Source organism: Lepidochelys kempii, chromosome 2, assembly GCF_965140285.1.
Source record: "Lepidochelys kempii isolate rLepKem1 chromosome 2, rLepKem1.hap1, whole genome shotgun sequence".
Classification (NCBI taxonomy): Eukaryota; Metazoa; Chordata; order Testudines; family Cheloniidae; genus Lepidochelys; species Lepidochelys kempii.
Genome location: NC_136381.1, coordinates 181,924,084 through 181,941,154, shown reverse-complemented (window position 1 = coordinate 181,941,154; position 17,071 = coordinate 181,924,084).

The window sequence follows — 17,071 nt, the reverse complement described above, 5'->3', positions numbered from 1 at the left end:
ATTCTCCCATGCAACCTGTTTTCACACCCTCACCCCAACTCCAGCCATACACTATGTCAGACCCTACCATTGGAGACCACCAGTTTACTTACCAGCTGGGAGTGCAGTTTTCTGCTGCAGCATTTAGAGGCACAACATGAACTTTCCTGCCCAAAGGGAAGAGGCACCAAAGGCGGATATATGCACATCCAATTCTGGACTGCTCTAGGCCCACAATGTAACTTAAGCAGCCCAGCCTAGGAGCAACAGTACGACCCAGAATTACCTTAGAATTGTGGCCCCCAACAAACCTATCACTGGAGCTTACGGGAAAGGCAACATAGAGAACACTGCAGCTTCCGTATGCAATGTCTGTCCTGGGGTAACTCTCTGTTTGCTCGCTCCAGGCCCTTTACAGCTCCTATGTACTGCCACAGCAGTCTATGGGGCCATAGTAGATCCCAGAATAACAACCTGGCTCTTTATTCTTAAATTTGTACCTAGATAGTGCTAAGGACTTACGTTTCTTGTGCCGTAAGGGGTATCCGAAGAGGGGGTAAAAATCCTCCTGGACGATTGCAGCAATCCTTGTGTCCTTTCTTCCCTATATCTCTGTCCACTTCTTGTTTATTCTAGTAGTCTTAGCTCTGCGTACATGCATTTATCTGTCCATTGATAACTACTAATATGGGTTATATGCTATGCAGTGTGTACCATAGGAGATGGGGAACAAGAAATGGGAATCCAGGACTTTTAAATGATTTCTCTTATTTAAAGCCTAAGATTTTAAATAAACTCTTCTCCAAATTGTACTTGTGGTAATCAAACACAAAAGATAGATTTCTCTGCCCTTTGGCTGCATCTTATTAGATATGAAGCTTATACAAAAGAAAAATAATTAAAGCATTTTGATTTGTCTGAAATAAAAACAAGGCTATTTATGAGACCAAACAGCTAAAAAGAATATTGTGAAATTCTATTCTACTCTTCCTGTCATCTGATTTTTGTCATCCTGGTTTGCCTTAAACCATAGCTATGTTTGTCTATTGACCAGATCACCTGGTCCTCATAAAAACCAGCAAGTAGCTCAGTTGAACTGTAGGGAGGAGCAAACTCCTGCGGGAGTTCCTAGGTCAGGGGATAGAACCCAGTTTATATAAGACTGACTAGGTCGAAGGGAAAAGGACATGTCTGATACAATTGACATTGTACTATTCTGAAGAATTAAAATTGAAGTCATGATAAAAAGAGGCCTGGAATCCTCTAGCTGGAGGGTGTTTTGAGTCAGCCTGCTGGCATACACTCACTCTCACTATTCCATCAGCTTCTAATGGGAGCCAGATTTTTTTTAAATAAAGTAATAGCCATCTGTCGATAGATCTAACCACAATTATTATTTAAAAAGTGATAGGAGAGAGATGCAATTTTTACGTATATTTGTGACAGCAGAGATCTCTTACATATTCACCTGGGGTTCAATTCTCCCCTTCAGGATACAAATAACTCCTCTTTAAATCAGTTGGAATTGTTCATATCCTGAAGGGAGTGAACTGGCCCAAAAGCAGCCCCCCAGCCCATGTCTCCACCCCCCAAGTCCCCACACAGGGCAGGTGGAGATCTGCAGCTCCCCACAGTTGCTCCGGCAGCTCTTACCATGGCCCAGCTATGGCTCTTTGGCCCCCAAGGCCCCACTCCCAGGCCATAAGCTGGAGCCAGGTCAAGGTAAGAGCCGTGCAGGCAGCTGTGGGGAGCTGCAGACACTTCACCTGTCCTGGGAGGGGTGGGGGCTGGTCTTTGGCCCCCCAGGCAGGTGGAGGGGCCTGGACTGCATGACCTGGCTCCAGGTCTGCCTTCTGGCTTGGCTGGAGGATGGGCCTCCATGGAAGAGGCAGGACAGGTGTGGGGCCACAGAGGGAGCAGGATACATCCCCCCCCCACACACACACTTTTAGGAAGAATCCATCACCCCTGCTTACATGCAAGACCTAAGAGTTGACTGAAGAGATCGCTGGCCTGCTGGTGTTAATTGTTAATAAATCTTTGAATACTGGGGGAAATTCCAGTAGACTGGAAGCATGTAATGTGCAAATATTCAAAAAGGAAGAGTAGGATGACCCAAGTAACTATGAGCTGGTTAGCCTGACATCAGTCTCAAATCATTCCTGACATCAAAGTACTCAAATGCTGATATAGGATTCAGTTGATAAAGAATTAAAAGAACGGTATATAATTAATTTTGGTCAATATAATTTTATGGAAAATAGGTCTTGTCAATTACTGATTTCATTCTTTGAGGTTACAAGTTTGGATGATAAAGGAAATTACTTAGATGCAATAGACTTTTGTAAGGTGTTTGTCTTAGCAATGCACAATATTCTGATTTTAAAATTAGCACTATACAATAGCAATAAAGCAAACATTAAATGACATCCCAAAGTAGCTGTCATTAGGGAATCCTTATAAGATGGGGCTGTTTCTAATGGGGTTTCACAGGGATCAGTACCAGGCCTCACACTGTACAACATTATCTGGAAATAAAGATAAAATCACCGCTAATAAATTTTGTAAATGACACAAAGATTGTCAGAATGATAAATAATGATGAGGATGAGTTACACAGAGCAATCTGGATCATTTGTTAAGTTGGACTAATTCAAACAAAATGTGTTTAATATAGACAAATTACAAAATTATACATCTACAGAGTAGGGGGAGTGTATCCAGAAAGCAGCGATTCTAAAAAGCTTTTAAGGGGTCTGTCAGGGGGTGTATGTACCCTACATTAGCCCAGCAACCAAAGAGTTAATACAGGCATTGTGAGACACTGCCGACCAAAGAGTTAATACAGGCATTGTGAGACACTGCCGATTGGCAGTCTCACAGCAGCTGGGAGGGAAAAAAAAGGGCTGGGAAGCAGACAGATGGGGTGGCTACGTGGGCAGCGGGTATCATAGGCTGGGGGAGGCTGTGCCTCCCCAAACAGCCTGGTGTGGCCCTGCCCACACTCCGCCCCCAGACCTCCTTCTGTAGTTCCTGGCGTTCTGCCCTGGCCCAGGCTGGCTGGGGCTGGGCTGGCTGGTCTGCCTCCCTCAGGAACTCGGGGCCGCACTGCCCGCCCAGCACTCGTACCATGCTGCCTGGTGCTTTGGGGGTGGGGGCGCTGCCACCTGGCACTCCGGGGCTACTGCCCGGTGCTCTGGAGCTGGCCACCCGGTGCACCAGGGCTGGGGGTGCTACACCGCACTACCTGGCTGCCCAGCGCTGGACTGGGGCTGGAGGGTGCTCTGGGCTCCTGCGGGTGAGGGGGACAGAATGGGAGGGGAAGGGGCAGAGCATCGGATACAAGGAGTGGGGACAGGGGCTAGCCTCCCTCAACCGCTGGGTCACCGGCCATCTATGGGTGGCTACCAGAGGAGTGAGCAGGTTTGAGAAAGGAGCCCCTGCCAGCAAGCTACTAAAGAGCTGCCCAGAAGGGAGTGAACTGACAGACAGGCTGGAGAGTCTGCAGAAACTCAGGGGAATGTAGAAAGATGCTTAGGGCACTGTCAGAGTCGAAGAACACTGAACCTACTTATCTAGCTTGAGGGTCTTGAACTGGAAGGCAATGGAGTGGGTGGGCCTGAGTTCCTCATCTAACCCCCTGATGGACTTGGGAGTGAAGAACGAGTTTTTAGATTCCTGAGAACCACGAATAGACTGACAGTCCTGCTAGGCTATGTGAGCCTAAGGGCTGTGCCATGCTTGTCCAGAGGGAGAGTCATTGCACTGATGCACTGTCCCACAGGATCATAGTGGACAAGTAAATCAATATGTGCTCCCAATCCAATGCTGTGGCAAAAAGGGCAGGTGGAGGGAGGTAATTTTACTTCTATATCCAGCTTTGGAGAGACTGATACTGGCACATGATGTACAGTTCTGTTGTCTATGGTTTAAGGAGCAATGTTGAAAATTGGAGAAGGTGCAGGAAAGAGTCACAAATGAGAGTTGGAGAAAGGAGACTTCATGAGTTTGATCTGTTTAGCTTATCAAAAAGAAAATTTGTAGGTGACTTAATTACAGTGTATAAGTACCTTAACAAAGTGAAAATACCAGGTACTATAGGGTCTCTTTAACCTAGCAGAGAAAGGCATAACAAGAGCCTATCACTGGAAGCTGAAGCCAGACAAATTCAAATTGAAAATAAGGCACTAAATCAGTGATACTCAGACCTCAGTGGTTCAGGAGCCAAACTAGCTATCAACATTACCTAAAAGAGCCATAGTCTCAGGAATTCATTGCTTCATTTACATACATATATATATTCTCACAGCAAAATGACAGACCAAAAATTCTACAGTTGCTTAATAACATAGTAGATGGTTAATAACTTAGATTAGCTAATAATTAAATCAGTGTTTTAATATCATGAGCTGCAGGAGACACATTTAAGAATCACTTGCAACTCCTGAGCCTCAGTTTGCATATCACTGCACTAAATGTTAACAGTGAGGGTGATTAACCATTGGAAGAAACTACCAAGGGAAATGGTGGATTCTCCATATCTTGATGTCTTCATATCAAAACTGGATGCCTTTCTGGAAAATTTGCTTTAGTCATACAAGTTCTTGGGCTTAATACAGGAGTAACAGGGTGAAATTTAATTGCCTGTGATATACAGGTGATCAGACCAGATGATCTGATAGTCCCTTTTGGCCTTAAATTCTATGAATCTATGAGTGATAGGCTAAACCTACCCAATTATCTTGTAATATCCTTAATATTAATAACAAAGATGGCTGTACTGATTTTACCTGGCTTAGAAGTTGAGTGGTCCCTAGTTCTTCTGTGTGGGGATCCTCCACCCAGCTGTGCTCTTCCTGATCCAGACTTCCAACCTTTTTGAAACCGGAGCTGCAAGAACAATTCATCTGTGGGTTGCAGCTGATGTTTTTCTCAATTAATGAGTAAATAAAACAGGCTTAACCTTTAGCATGAAAATCCACTGAGTCACAGATTTTCCAGCTATTATAGAATTTAGGTCAAATTCTTCCCAGGTGCAACCACACTGATCAATGGAGAGTTATACCAGGAATGAATTCAGCCCATTGTAGTCAAGAAAAGAGTAACTGGGGAAAATGCCACTTACTGTATTTCCCTGTATTAGCATCTTTCCCTGGAGGGTGAATCCCCCTCTTGATTTACTACTGCAGGTGTAATTTGCACCCTAACCTGCAGTAGTAAATCAAATCTAATGGATGAAAGCTGGAAATGAAACTGACTGAAATACATGTCAATGAATTTTCTACATTTAAGCTCTTTATATATTAAAATATTATTTAGCGTCAGGTTTTCAGGGTTTGAATGGATCTGTGAGTGCATTAAGTATCCAAATTTGTAGAAATGTCATGCTCTACTAGCCTAAAGAAGAGCTCTGTGTAGCTCTAAAGCTTATCTCTTTCGCCAACAGAAGTTGGTCCAATAAAATTTATTACCTCACCCACTTTGTCTTTCTAATGCTCGACTGACACCATTAAAACCTGGTCTTAGTAATAGTCAGCTTGCTAAAATTGTATTCACATTAAGCAGATATAACCAGCAGACTCAAGGCCATTGTATATAATAATCTACAGTGGGGAACTGTGCAAGTTACAACAGCTAGACTCTAGAGATCTGAGCAAGATGACATTTTTGTCATTCTTCTATACAGTCGAAATTGAGAAGCACCTGTACTGTACTGCTCCTGTACCTGATCCAATGCCCGCTGCATCTTATTGTCTTGAAACGGCTTACCAATCATTACATGTTTTTTCTGGGATTCCCAAGAAGTAATGTTGGATGGAACCTCTTTATTTTTTTTTTAATCCAAAGTTGATTTTTTAAAAATAGTGATTCTAGCAAATACAAATGGTCCAAAAGGCTAATAAGAGCCACATGGTCCTTTAGCTAAGCTGATTTCAAAACAATTTAAACTATAAAAATCCAATGACATACCTAGAATAAGGGGGAACACACTTGTCCCTTCACTCACATACACCAGTACAAATCAGGAGGAACTTCATTTAAGTCATCGAGTAGCTTCACTGAGCTTCATTGAAGCTCCATGGATACAAAAGATAAGAAGATATTATTTATCTGAACTGTGGGGGTTACTGGTGACCCTAATTAAGATTGGGGTTCCAATGTGCTAGGCACAGTACATCATAAGGCATAGTCCATACCCCAAAGGGCTTACAATCTACAACGAACAAGGAACCAACAAAAAGATGCAGAGTAGGATACAACACACAAGTAAAGTAGTCTGGGAGTATCACAGTTCAGGGCAACTGCACCTGTATTTCCCCTTGGTGGGCCAGCAAGGGCACCCGCTCCAGGCTTCCAGCTCCTCAACTGTTACCTTTCTTGGCACCTCACTCCCTTCCAGCCAGAGTATTTCCATCCTGCACAGTTCCCGGTCTTCATCGTGTCATTCCCAGCAGAGAGACAGGCTAAGCAAGCACACCTGCTTGCTTTCTCTTCATAAACTGGTAACAGAGGGATTGTCAACAGTTATAAATACCACACAGTTCTTCTATACAAGCCTATTTTATTAAGGTAAAATCTCTCCAGAGAAAACATATTAAAAACAGTAAAAGACCTACATGCTAATAAGCCTACCAGAGATCACGCCAACCCTAACATGGGCTCTGGCTGGAACAGTCCTTCCAAACCCCTTTCAAGAGGTTTCTTTTGTGGTCACAAGTTCATCATAGCCACAGCTCAGAAAAAACACCCAGTCTTATGGGCCTCTGTAGGGCAAATCCTTCCAATCCTTCTCTAAGGATTAGGGGTCTTGTCCATTTGCTGGGTCAAGAAGGCAGCTCTGAACCAGTTTAATACCTTGCTATTTATCCAAATATCCTTTCTTTATCTGTTGGTCCCTGGAGAATCCAGTTTGAACTAATATATGCACACCTCTCCATGGGTGGGTAGTAGCCTCAAAGTGTTCATACTGGAGAAATTATATTAGCATCCCCGCTTGCTAGAGAAGGTACATATGATAACACATACACAATTACATTTTTAATACAATGGACCCCAAAGGTATTAAACTTAATTCAATAAGGTTTAACTTAATTCAGTAAAATTTATTCAGGATATTGTCAGACCATCACAGGGAGATGAATAGGCACCAGTACTCTCAATTCCATTTGTTTGTGGGGGAGAACTGAGTGGCAGCTAAGACAATCAACAAATTAAGGACAGAGTAGGGGGAAACAATCCAAATCTGTACAACTGTTATATACATTTGTTATGTATTCTTATTTTCTATGCTGTATATGCAACTTTTAAAAGTTGCACATTGTTCTTTCATTGCAGCACAATGTGATACAGTTGCAAAAAAGGTTATCATCATTCTGGGGTATATCAACAGGAATGTCATAAGTAAGCAGTAATTATTTCACTCTACGCAGCACTTGTGAGGCCTCAGATGGAATATTGTGTCCAGTTCTGGGCAACACACTTTAGGAAAGATGTGGACAAATTGGAGAGAGTCCAATGGAGAGCAACAAAAATGATTTAAAAAAATTTAAAAACCTGACCAATGAGGAAAGGTTAAAAAATCTGGACATTTTCAGTCTTGAGAAGAGAAGACTGAAGTGGGACTGATAACAGTCTTTGGCTATGTTAAGGTCTGTTATACAGAGAACCATGGTCTAATGTTCTTTATGTCCACTGAAGGTAGGATAAGAAGTAATCATCATAATCTGCAACAAAGGAGATTGAGGTTTGATATTAAGAAAAACTTTCTAACTATAAGGATACTTAATTACTAAAATAGGTTAGTAAGGGAGACTGTGGCATCCCTGTGGCATTGGAGGGTTTTAAAACTAGGTTAGACAAACACCTGTTAGGGATGCTCTGGGTATACTTGGTCCTGCCTCAGCATGGGGAGAAGGATGAGATGACCCCTCAATCTCCCTTCCAGCCCTATATTTCTATGATTCTATCATAATCTTGGCCTTCCAAGAACATTGATCCAGGCATTGCAAAGTGCAGCTGCTTTTGCCTCAGTTACTATGACTACAGACAATACTTTTTCTACCTTCCATTCATTATTTGCAAATCAAACACACATTGAACTCTTGTTCTTGATGATTAATGTCAGCAGTTTCATCCATCATCACCACAAATACCCTCTATCTTTTTCACTAGTCTGGTAGTCTGTGTCTGGATTGTCTTGCTGATTATTTCATTATGAGTCCCATGACCTGAAAAATTCAAACCCTTAGAGCCAGGTTGCAAAAATTATTATGCCCATATACTTAAAAAGCTGTCTGAACAACATTTCTATTTTCACTTTTGTCACTTTCATTATGGTATCTAAATGGAACAATTAGCTTACTTATTATCCTTATGAAGTCCAAATGTCTGCCAATTTACTGCCTATTCAGCCTTTTCTCTTTTTCTCCCACCAATAAAGCAATTTCTTGAACCACAGGGAACCAAACATCTATTGTTTTCTTTTAGCAGAGATAATCTCTGTCAATGCCTCAGCAGATGAGCTCTGACAGACAGAACTGTTAAACTATCACAAAGAGCCTTTTGGCTGCTTTCTAGGGGCTCTTTTGAAGTTAGAGTGCCCTTTCCTGATAAAGGCATCCTCTTTATTTCTGAGACTGTGTTATACATCATTTTACAAGTAAAACAGAGTGCTGCAGCTTTTGAGACAATGTACTCAATAAAGAAAATCAGGTAGGAGCATACAAAATTTTCTAGGACAAAACATCCATATCTGTCTCAAGACACATTTACATGCGACTATGTACCTGACTTGAAGAGCATTATCGATTTTTTACTGTCCAGAAAATGGGATGTTGGGGGGGGAGATTATTTGCTACCTAGTAAGAATGCTTTGCCAGAATTGCAGCTACTTTAAATTAAACCAACAAAGGAAAATATTTAAGGAAAATACTCATCTGACTTCTTTGAGTATTTGTACGCACCTCACTCATAGCAATTATAATTGACTAAACTTCATACCTCAACTTCAATGGCAGGGAATTAACATTGTACAGCTTTTATAAAGAAAATAGCTGAGACATTATATAAAGCACTGCTGGGATAGAAGTCAGATCTCAAATATGTCAGACCTACATCTCATTTACTTAGGTGTTATCTACACTTAAAATGCTACAGCACTTCAGTATAGACACTACCTATGCTGACAGAAGGGATTCTCCTGTTGATGTAGGTAATCCATCTCCCTGAGAGGCAGTAGCTAGGCCTACAGAAGAATTCTTCTGTCAGCCTACCACTGTCTGCACAGGGACTTAAGTTGGCTTAACTACACTGCTCAGAGAATTTTAGAAGGAAAAAGCCCCCTTGTTAGACAGTCTCTTAGATGGTGTCAAAGACGGTAATAACTCTCCTTTTGGGTAAAAGAGAAGTTAGTTGAGATGAGCTGAAGCTGTTGTTGCTGCTGTTGTTAAAGTCTGATCCCAGTTCATTTCAGGTGCTGTTTGGGATTCAGCGGGAGCTGATAAGGGTGGTGATGTCATCTGGGTCTCTCTTTCTAGCTTGGTCTGGTCAGGATATCTCTCTGGATTAAGAAGAAGAAGGTCTGGAGTCCCAGGAAATGGTGAGGGTGGCAGCCCTGAGGGTGAAACTCGCTCTACTAGTCTCCATGTGTTCTTCTGAATAATCCCCCCAAAGTCTCCTTCTGTAAGGACCCAAAAACGGGAGTGATGGTTTCAATAGCCCATTCTCTTATTATTTTGTTCATCAATTAGGCCTCATATTTGACACACCAATTTTCATTCATTAATTGCTGGTTCCACATCTTCTGTTTTTGCTAAGCATGATTTCAGCATAGTCCTTGAATTATATCAATGTGTCTTTTTGTTTGGACTAATTTAGTTTCTTTGTTTGGTTTTCTTGCCCCCATTTATTACATTCATTATTGAAAACAACTTGACCCACTTTCCATCACTCTGGGAGAATGGCTTTAATCAACTGGGGGTCTTAGGAAGGCTGAGGCATGGGTACCAGGTCTAGCTGGCTGGACTGCATGGTCCCCCTGCCCAACAAAGGTGTCAGGCATGGGGCCTGCAGCTGGGAGTGAGCCTGAGACCCTTAGAGCTAGGAACAGTGATCAGTCACTACCTAAACTCAGGGGGCTTAGAAGCACATGCGCTGGCACCTGATCACCAGCATCAAACACACTTTCCAGAGCCTAAAACAATTATAGCACGATATAGCTTTATCTAACATAACTGCTTTCTCATACCAAGTCACTAGCATTCTCCAGCATGACTGGCTATTCCAGCCAGGATCCAGCCATCACAAAATCAAAGAGCTGATTTCTTTGTTCCCTCAGGAGATGGAGCCCCAAAGTTCCTTATACGCCCAAAGTTTATCTTTGACTTCAAAATCAGGACGCTCTCCTGGGGACTCAGCTCAGCTCAGCTTGCTCTGCCCACCAGGGAGCTGACGCCATGTTAATATTGCAGTCTCCTGTGATTTACATGGCAAATGATTGTCCTGCAGTCTTCGATGCAAATGATCATCCTGAAGTCTCTGATACAAATGAATAGCCCATTTTCTGTGTCTGGTCACACCTGGCTCGGTTTACACCTGAGTCAAAGTGGTCTTTGCCTTCCCCTTTGTCTGGAAAAAAATGTTTTGCCTTCTTTGCCTGTTTACAGTCTCCAAAACATGTCTGTCTGTATCTGTGTGAGTTTTTTCATGAAGTTGATGGATTTCCACTTCATACGGCTAAATTCGGTGCCTTGCATGGTACCATACATCTGAAGCAGTGGGTTTTTTACTCACAAAATCTTATGCCCAAATAAATCTGTTAGTCTTTAAAGTAATAAACTGGTGAGCTCAGGTGCAGGAACACCCCTATTTGCACACATTTTACCCACTCTCCTCCTTGAACAGTGTACAATAAAATTTAAAATAAAAATAGGAGTTGCACACCTAATCCCCTGTGCATGGAGCTCACATAATATATGCTCCACTGCCTCTGTAGGTCTGTCAGTAATCATTACATGTGAAAATGGCATTATGCAACCAGCAGATGGCACTGGGAGTCTGTTAAATAAATAGTCCTGAAGAAGAGCTCTAAGCTTCTCTCTCTCACCAACAGAAGTTAGTCCAATAAAAGATACTACTACCTCATCCAGCTTGTCTCTCTAATATCCAGGGACTGACACAGCTACAATTACACTGCATAAACACAATATAGTAATTTTAAAGGATGTATTCATTCTTTTTCAGGGGGCACTTGTTAATTTGAAAACATTAGTAGGCAAGGAAAAATGCCATACCAAGATTTTATTTCCTACTGTTTATAAGTTTTAGAATTACAAACAAGAACACTAAAACAGTCATTTATTGTGACACATATTGCAAAAAACAAAATTGTAGTTTAGTATAATTTTTGTATTATATTGTATATTGCAATATTATAAAGAAACTGTTACTATGCAGACTACACGCAAAATTTTCAAACTTGGCTAAGTGACTTAGGAGCTTACCACCCCATTTTCAAAAGTGATGTAGACATGTAAGAGAAAAAATTCTTTTGCTGATACAGCTTATTTTGTTCAGGAAACTGGTTTGAACTATATCAGCAAACCCTTTCTACTTCAGCACTGGCATCCCAAGCATTCAAAACTTATGAGTCAGGGGCCCCCAAAAATCATGAGATTATCTTAATTACAAGATTTAAAAAATAATAAATTGGGGGTACTTTTATTTGCCTTCTCATTTCTGAACATTTAGGGTGCATGTGGTCCACATTTTTCAGCGTTTCTCTGCACCTGTGAGGCTAGAAATTTAGTTTTTAATGAAAACTGAAAGTCTTGGTTCCAGCAGCTGCAGCTTTAAGAAAACATACCAAATATCACAAGACTTGGGAAAAAAATCACAAGAGTTGGAAACACTGGGTGCTTTTGAAAATGTTGCTTTAATTCTGAAATGAAACGTTTTGGTTTATAGATTAGATTTAGATTATTGTAGCCATCTCAAATTCAGATTTAAAATTAGCTTCCTGAGTCACAACAGTTCAGAACTATAGAGGATCACAGAGTCATGTGACCATGGGTCAAGCAAAGTAAATCAACCAACTCATATGCTCTTTGAATTGTTATGCTGGAAGCCCAGTAAGAAGAGCTGAAGCTACACTTACTTTTCATGAACTGGTTTCCTTGCTGCAGAAAAGACACTGAGAGACCTTTTAAGCTGTACTTTTGTCTTACATAAACAAAGAACAATTTCTTCATTGAGAATCAGGTTGCTGTCTTCTCTGTCAAAGTGTCTTTATTCTTTAAGAATTATTTTCCCTAATTAAGTGCAGCATGGTCTGTAAGATTTTTACAAAACACTTAGAATCTCCTCACTACTTCCATATGCTCTTGTAAGCACTGTGTTTGCAAAGTCATTTCACGTGAGAAATCTATTTACAAAAATATGCCATTAATTCAACATCAGTGACATTTAGAACAGAACAAAAGTGAAGTCATTATTTGTTTTAAACTTATTTATTTCATGTACTCTGCTAGTGGATGTTTTGCAGGGGTCTGTTTCTTTTCTCTGCATATCTGCAACATCTTGTTGCACTTATTAATTCTTATGGTTTTCATTATTTAAACTAAGATGATATACAGTTCTCTACTTCCTTTTCTGGGGCTCTTTGTATTTCTGTCTGTATGAATGATCTCTCCACTGGATGCGTGCTCATCTCATGTTGTGAAACATGGATGTGATAGAAAGCCATTATTTTGGCCCCATTAATTATCTTTGTGTGTTTGAATCATTGATTTCGGCTGCAGTCCTGCAAATAACTCCATGCAGGCAGACCCCTGCATCTGTGCAGCATCCCAATGAAATCAATAGGGATCCACCAGCACACTGTAACTTTCAGAATCAGGTTCGTAACGGTTAGTTTTTCCTGCCTTTGAGTCTTGAGTCAGCTTAAGCATGAACCTAAGTACTTTGCTGAATCAGAGCCATGATAACTGGTGCAACTAAAATTTTGTTGCATGCCCTGGTTCTTCTCAGGTTACATTATTATAAAAGTCTTCTTGCTGGGCTACTGTTGTCTTCTTTAGACAACTTACAATTTGTTTATAATCATGTGGCTTCTGTAATTTTTCTTCTTCCCACTGTTTTCTTATGACTCTGTTACATAAATGTCTCCATTGCCTTCCAGTTTCCCTGAGTACACATTTATGTGCTGTTGGCATGCAAAAGTATTCCTGTGGGAATGGCATGTTATTTGCTTAATTTAGTATCTACACCTACATTCACACTAAACACTGGCTCTGATGCTGTGTTTCTGATTTATTTCCATAGTGGTATGGTAAAAATCTGGGTTTTTCCTTCTCTCAGTTGGGGACTTTTGCCTATTTTTTCCATTTTGGTGAAAGTCTCCATTCGTGAGATTCACATTGGTGACTCATTTTTCCAGTAACTCAAGTTTAAAAAACTCACAATTCATTTTTTCACATCTTCTTTTACAAACAAGACTTCCCTTTTTGTGAAATATTGCTTTAACAAATTTGCTCTGAAGTTTAGATTTTAAAAAAGAACCAATATGATTGAAACTCTTCCCATATCTTCAGTGTGAGTTTTGTCTGAGGAAGGAGTATGGCTCACATTAAGCCCTGAGGCATGATTAAGTGATTCACTGACTCAGGACTTGAATATAGAGTTCACGACTGATCCATTGCACTTCTTTCCTTTTTTTAAAATGTTATTACATGTAGTTATTAAATATTTTTTCTATAGCTGTACTTTGGTGAGTCAGGTGCAAATGGTGTCTTAAAAAAATAAACCAACCTGAAAATCCACAGATGCCCTGGTACATGAAGGTGATTTTGGTGAGTATCTAGCTGACTCTAGAAACCTCAGATAGAAATTATGAAATGGCCCAAAGAACCAAAGAATAATTAAAATAATCTTCAGTGTCTGGACTATATGCTGATTCTTTGCATTAAGGGCAAAGCCTGCTCTTTCCACTGAAGCTCAACTGCACAGGAGCTCTCCAAGTGCAATAATAGGTCCACGGGCACAGCCACTTGCCTACCCAGGTCCTCAAATAGCTGTTGAATGCCTGCATGGGATCCTCTATGGGGCTGGGTTACGTGACACAAAGGTGGTGTGTATCTCCTGCTGAGGCTAACAAAATCTTGTAGTAGTTTTGCTGCAGGAAGAAACATGAGAAGCTTCTTGTGAAACACTGAAAATTTCATAAAATTTGGGGAAAAGTTGCTCCTATTCATATTTCCTTGTTGCTGGTCATGTTAGCTGGCACCTTCCATTGTAGGGGTTAGGTGTGGGTTTTCAAAGCATCCATGGTCTGGACGCCTCAACATTATCTCCTAACCATTCAGCCAGAATCTCCAATAGGAACTTTGTATGTGGCATAGGAGAGAAAGGTAAGGAGGTCGACTCCCAGGTGGGTATCCCTGCCATGATGTGCAGAACATGAATTGGAGAGTGTTATTTACCCATTTACATAGCACAAGGACCAGGGATCACCCAAAGAAATGAATAGACAGCAAGTTTAAAACAAAACAAAAATCTCTTCACACAATGCAGAGTCAACCTGTGAAACATGTTGCCAAACGTGCTGTGAAGAGCAAAAGCATAACTGAGTCCAAAAAAGCATTAGATACATTTATGGAGGATAGGTTCATCAATGGCGACTAGCCAAGATGGTGAGACACACAACCTCATGCTCTGGGTGTCCCTAAAACTCTGAATGCTAGAAGCCAGGACTGGACAACATAGGATGGATCACTCAATTATTGCCCTCTTCCATGGGCAGCTGGTGACCCCGCCGCCTGGGGAAGCTAACCCCCGGCCCCTCCCCTTCTGCCCGCTTTCCTCCCTCCCCCTCCCCCACAAGAGCCCCAAGCAACCCCACTGCGCCCCCCCCACCCCAGCCCCAGCACCAGACGGCTGGGGGTGGGGAGGCAAGGCCCCAGCATCGGTGCACCGCAGTCTCAGCGCCCATAGCCCCTGGGCAGCGTGGCCATAGCTCTCCCAGCCCTGGCGCTCAGGCAGGTGGGCAGCACGGTTGCTGCACCCCAAGCCCCGGGGCTCCAGGAGGCCTCCAGTCCCGGTGCTCAGGTGGCTAGCCCCAGAGTGCCGGGCAGGCAGCATGGCCCACCACCAGTTGCCCTGGCAGCCCGAGTCCTTGCAGGAGGCAAGCTGGCCTGGGGGCAGGGCCACCGTAGGCTGTTTGGGAAGGCATGGCCTCCCCTTGCCTACGATACCCATCACCCATGCCCTCTTCTGTTCATTCCCTCTGAGGCACTGGCCACTGTCAGATGATAGGATACTGGGATAGATGGACCATTGGTCTGACCCAGCTTGGCCATTCCTATGTTCTAATGACTGAAAATGGGGAACAAAATGCTAGTTTCAAGAAATGATTGCTGTGTGATTGCTGGACCTTTAACATTGCTGGATCTACTCTGCATTAGATCCACTTTATAAATAAGACAGCACTACAATGATTGACTACACCTTAACATAACTCCACCAATTTCCCAACATTGCTTTTATAACCAGAAAACTACATAGCAGTCCCTTGAAAAATATTATGGTTGACATTTTCAAAGCTGCCCTAGAGGATTTAGATGCACAATTCCCATTGAAATAAGTGGAAGCTGTGCATCTAAATTCCCTAGATCAGTGGTTCTCAACCTGGGGCCGGTGCTTGTTCAGAGAAAGCCCCTGGCGGACTGGGCCAGTTTGTTTACCTGCCGCGTCCACAGGTTCAGCCGATCGCGGCTACCACTGGCCACGGTTACCACTCCAGGCCAAGGGGGCTGCGGGAAGGGTGGCCAGCACATCCCTCGGCCCATGCTGCTTCCTGCAGCCCCCATTGGCCTGGAGAGGCAAACCGCTGCCAGTGGCAGCAGCAATTGACCGAACCTGTGGTCGCAGCAGGTAAACAAACCGGCCTGGCCCACCAGGGGCTTTCCCTGAACAAGCGGCGACCCTAGTTGGAGAACTACTGCCCTAGATGGTTTTGAAAAAGTCAGTCTATATATCTGTTGGCGGCGTTTGTGCCAGGCTATTAGAGAGACAAGGTGGGTGAGGTACTATCTTCTATTGGACCAACTTCTGTTGGTGAATAAGACAAGCTTTTGAGCTTATACAGAGCTGAAGAAGACCTGAAGAAGAGCTCTGTGCATAGGCACCAGCTTCTTCTGGGCCCAGGGGGTGCTCAACTCTTCCCCACTCCACTACAGATCCCGCCCCAACCTCCCTTTCCCCCAAGATGCCACCCCCATCCACCTCTTCCCTCCCCTGCTCCACCCCAGGCCCTGCCCCCACCCCACTTCCCAAGTCCCCACCCCCTACTCCTCCCCTTCCCACCCCTGTCCCTCCTCTTCCTGTCCAGTTCTGCCCCCTTCCCCAAGTGTGCCGCATCCCCACTCCTCCCCCTTCCTCCCAGAGCCTCCTGCACACCACAAAACAGCTGATTGCAGAGGGTAGTAGGCTCTGGGAGTGAGGGGAAGGAGTTGATCTGTGGGGATGCCAGTGGGTGGGAGGCACTGGAGGGGAGCTGGCTCCCAGTGGGTGCCAAGCACTCACTCATTTTTTTCTGTGGGTGCTCCAGCCATAAGCCTCTGGCTCTGTGTAAGCTTGTCTCTTTCACCAATAGGAGTCAGTCCAATAAAAGATATGATCTCACTCATCTATATATCTTTTAGCCTATATATCTGTTAGTCTTTTCCCTCAGAGGGCATCTGAGCCAGAAGACATTTTCACTGACTGAAAACTCAAGTAGCTGCCTGTCCAGCAGTACTGGAAACCATGCCAAGATGTCTTGAGTGCTAGGTAAGGTACATACTAATTCATATGGTACATACTAATTCATTTAAAGACAACTAAAAATGATTAAAACAGGGGCACAAATGTTAGACTTTAATAGTTGCATACAATAATGCATGGCATTTCTGGTGTGTTGTGAAGTGAAAGAGTGAAGAAGGCCAAACATTTTAACCATCTGAAAAGTCTAATAATCTCAAAATTCACTGCTTGGAGTGGCTACATAAATGGGAATGAGTAAATAGTCAGGCCCATGTATCTCCTCAGTATTACTAAT